This window comes from Capsicum annuum, chromosome 3 (genome assembly GCF_002878395.1).
Source record: "Capsicum annuum cultivar UCD-10X-F1 chromosome 3, UCD10Xv1.1, whole genome shotgun sequence".
In the NCBI taxonomy this organism is placed as follows: domain Eukaryota; kingdom Viridiplantae; phylum Streptophyta; class Magnoliopsida; order Solanales; family Solanaceae; genus Capsicum; species Capsicum annuum.
In genome coordinates, this window is record NC_061113.1 from 141,732,869 (window position 1) to 141,737,560 (window position 4,692).

Here is a 4,692-nt window from a genome sequence, read left to right on the forward strand (position 1 = left end):
AAGAGTAGATCCCTGATGCAATCCTGTCAGGACAGTGAAATGCTCTGAGTCTCCTCCCGCCGTCCTCACCTGGGTTTTCGCTCCCTCATACATATCCTTAATTACTCTGATATATGTCTGCGGTACTCCACTCACCTCCAAGCATCTCCAAAGCACTTTCCTGGGGACTTTGTCGTACGCCTAAAAAGGAAGGGATGCAACACGAGGATTTCCCAGGGGGTCACCCATCCTAGTACTACTCTCGCCCGAGCACGCTTAACTTCGGAGTTCTGATGGGATCCGATGCGTTAGTGCCTGTATGATCGCATCCAGATTATAGATATAGATATAAATAAAAATACACTTTTTTGTATTTAATTGATGAAACGAGTATCGATTACAATATTTACAAATTTCTATTTGTTTGTTTAAAAAAAATATAAATTTTATGTGATTTGTTTCTCTAATAGAATTTAAAAAAAAATAATAATAGGATAACTACGCAATTGTATTTAATTTTTAAAAAAATTAGAAGAGTACCTTTTTCAAAATGAAAAATAGCGACATTAAAAAGAAAAATGAAAATATAGTGAAAAGAAAGAGAGAGAAAGGAAGTCAGCAACAACGAGCCAAATGACTACCATATTTAATATGAATTGGAGGGTTATTTTTGGTGAAATTTATTCGGCGTTACAGGCCATTTCTGTCCATTTTCCAAAATATTTTATGTACTAAATATTTTTAAAAACTATACAAATGTAGTATCGAGTTGATTCGATTCATTTTGACCTTTTTTAGTTAAAACCAATCCAAACTAATTACAATCAATTTTTTTTCCACGACAAACCAAGTCAGACCAAACCATTAATCAGATTTTTTTCGATTTGACTAAATTTGCGGTTTGGTGTGGTTTGCAGTTCGGATTTGTTCACCCACAGAAGATGTTATTGAAGAAAACAACAATTAACCAAACCACTAACAACTATTGATTTTACATGAAATTAACTGCTAGGACTTGGACATGGAGGAATTGGAATATCAACAATTCCCTGTAACATCTGTATTACTTTTTTCATGGGAGGCCGAAGTGCAGGTTCATCCTGAATGCACCGGACCGCCATAGAGATCATTCCCTCTCCAAGGTCTTCTTGTCTACTTCTCCACTTCCAACAAGCTTGTCTATTTCATTTTCTACTCACGTAGACTTCAATGTTTTTTCAGCAGCAGATGAATTCTAGCAATACAATACCATAGCTGTAGACATCAACCTAGACAGAGATGGGGGCGTTTGTTTGCCATTCTGGTGCCAAATACCCTTTTGTCCCTCTTTACACCAGTGAAGGTTCTTGTTTGATCAGGCATTAGCAGCTTGGCCAGCCCAAAATCCGAGATTTTAGCTGTCAAGAACTCATCGACTCAGATGTTTTGTGCCTTTATATCACAGTGGAAAATTGGAGCTTCACATTCGTCATGGAGATAACAGGATTCCCCTGGCGACATCTAGTGCAATATTTACTCTGTTTCCAATCCGGGCGAGTCGCTCCTCCGAACAATTGATTTGCTAAGCAACCATTGCTCATGTATTCAAAAACTAGAGCTCTCTCTGAGCTTTCAGCACAATATCCAAGCAAACGAACCAAGTTTCTTTGTCGAGTTCTACCAATGACCCTCATTTCTGCTCTGAACTCTCTTTCACCTTCGTCGACAACCTTCTCTAGCCTCTTCACTGCCACTAGGTTTCTACCTTTGTCAAAGCTCCCTTTATAAACTGGTCCAAAAGCATCCTTTTCTAGTTCTTCTTTGAAACCATCAGTTGCGTGTTTTAGCTCCCGGTAAGAGCAAGTTCTGAGTATGAAGTCTTTCGTTAAGCCTGTGGTCCCTGTCTGCAGTAGTGTCTGCAGTAGCTTCCTGTATTATCCGGAATTGGAAGACATAAAAGCCTAAAATGCAAGAGCAGTACCTGAATACATAACAAAACTTATCAATAAAACCAAGATCACCACCCATGGGGGCTTCACTGAGTGTTGTTGGATTTTGCATTGCTACATTGCGGACTTTGAAGAAAGCAGTGTGGAGATCCTTCACGAGCACCTTTGACATACCTCAAAGGCAGCTTGTGTTTCATACACTGGCCAATCTCGTCGAATAGAGCAGCATCACAATCACAGTCCTCCAATCAAGATTTACCACAATCTTCTTTTCCTAGAAATGATGTAACACAGTAAGGAGGATCCTCCCAGGTCAAATTGGTTGTAGTTATCTTGTAGATACTTGGATCTTCTTTCCCGTTAATGCACTTTCCGTTAAGAAGCAAGTGATTTCTGCAACCAGTACAGTAAATTTGTGAAGCCCAATAGGCATCCACTGGCTAATTCAAGTTTCTGGGATATGCAACAAGTCATTCTGCATCATGAGGCAAAATCGCCCTGAGGAGCGATTAGTGGCGGAGAAACTAGAAACCAATTTACCACCACTTGGTAAATTCTGGCCACCTAAAATTGTATTAGTAGGAGAATGGAAACTCTCATAGATAGTTTCATGATCTTGAACGTAAAGCACAAAGTTACCATTATATCAAGCAAGTCGGCATATAAAGCAGATTCTCATAAACCAGCAACAGTCTTATCCGCACTGTTACTTTCTTTCAGAACTAAAATTCCATCAATGAACCCCGAGGTAAAATCAACAGATATTTCTGGATCATCACGAAACACGGTCCACAACAGCGTTATTGAAGCCTCCTACTAGCCAAGTTCCCACCTTGTAACCACTTCCTGTGGGTAAAAGCCAAAGGCAAAATGACCTGAAGCTGAGAATCATGCTGTAGGCTGTCCAGTGGGAAGAAGAGAAGATCCTAATCCTATTGTATTAGGTGGCTTTGATTGAGCTCTAGCAGATCCAAAGATACACAGAACAAGTAAGAAATACAGAGCCATGATATTAATGGGGCAGCAAGCAGGACAGCTTTTAACTGTTAACATGGTTGAAGAAGACAGAAAACTAGAGAAGCAGTTAAGTCAGAACAGAACATCTTCTAAAGAAACATCCATGAAGAAGCTGGGAAAATTACTTGGGCCAAGTCGTATATTAGGTCTTCTTAATAGAAAAATATAAACAAGAGTTAAATGCTTTGATCAATAAATCAATTCATTAAGTCTTCCCGAGAAAAGTCTATCAAACACTGGAGAAAAGGACAATCAATTCTATTTTTAAACTTATATCTTGCGTAATAATTCTAAACTTGAAACAAGGGCTGAAATGGGCTACAAAGAAAGATACTTCAACTACTCCCTTCCTTCCATATTTCAACTACTCCCTTCCTTCCATATTAGTAGAAAATTATTGTCGTTAGTTCTTCTTTTTCATATTTTCTTTTATCACTTTCCATTTTTTTTTCGTTTCCTAATTTATAATCTGAGTACAAATATCAAATATCAAGACCAAGATCAGAGAGGCAAGAAGTAGAACATGTACACCAAGCTCTTAACTGGTTTAGTTCATATAAATAGAATGTTTGACATATTATTACATAGTAAACTATATGCCAAATTATACACCAGAATGTTGCAATACACAGAAGACGTGGTGCTCAACGTATAAAAAAACGGAGAATATATAAATACATTCAAATTTGTTCCCCTTTCTCCAACTAAACACCTAAAGTTTGAAGGATCTTACCACCCCCTTAGGACTATTTTGAAGTGGAACTATTGCACCTTTTTTTTTTTCTAACAGGACAAAAAGACTGAATGCACTCTCTCTGAAAAATACTAGCTTTGCCAGAAGAGCCCATTTTCGACCTGCCAAGTTTTGCCATCAATGACTCCACTTTTCCGTCACTCCATCTGCCATTTTCCTCTAAAAGACCATACAATGCCAAAAATGGTACATCCATAGTACCTTCTACCATGAGAACTACATTCCTCATAGAAGGGCACAGATCAGGATTATCATGAATGCATAACAATCCAATCTTCACCATCCTCTCCAAGGACTTCACATCTACTTCCTCATCTCCCACTAGCTTTTTGAGATCATTCTCGACGAAGCATTTGTGTACCCAAGTAGGAAGAAAGATTTCATCCTCAGTTGAAACATTGACATCCATATTACTTCTACAACATATGATCTCCAATAACATCACCCCATAGCTATAAACATCGACCTAATTGGAGATCAAGACACTATTCTGCAACTCTGGTGCTGATTACCCTCTTGTTCTCTTAAGATGAAGTTGGTTACTTGATCAGGCACCAGCATATTGTGCCTCTTAATGTTGCAGTGAATCATCCAAGTCACATTTTTCATGCAGATAAACTATTCCCCTAAATATGTCTAGTGAAAGTCTCATCCTTTGCTCTCAAGGCGGCCTTGTTTCAGAATTAAATAGGAAATCTGCAAGTGGATACTCACACGAAAGAATTTTTTCAGATCCCTCCAAGCAAATGAACCAAGTTTTTGTGATAAGCTTGCTCAACTGCGGTCATTTCTGCTTTAAATTCCCTCTCCTTCATCCCCGATTTTCTCCAGTCATTTTACAGAAACTATAGGGGGATTAAGTTACTGAGTCACTCTATGAAGATCTGGGAGAGAGTGGTCGAGGTGAGGCTGAGACGGATAGTGTCTATCTCGAAAAACCAGTTCGGATTTATGCCCGGCCGCTCGACGACGGAGGCAATCCACCTGGTACGGAGGTTGGTGGAGCAGTATAGG

The 4,692-nt window shown here is 38.9% G+C and overlaps 1 non-coding gene and 1 pseudogene across 1 annotated transcript; both read right to left on the reverse strand.

The window, feature by feature from the left end:
- Positions 1 to 191: 191 nt before the first annotated feature.
- LOC124897312 lies at positions 192 to 310 on the reverse strand. The gene has a single exon (XR_007054034.1). It is a non-coding gene; the product is annotated as a 5S ribosomal RNA (ribosomal RNA).
- A 632-nt stretch (positions 311 to 942) lies between these two features.
- Positions 943 to 2,079, reverse strand: LOC124896729 (annotated as a pseudogene).
- Positions 2,080 to 4,692: the final 2,613 nt, after the last annotated feature.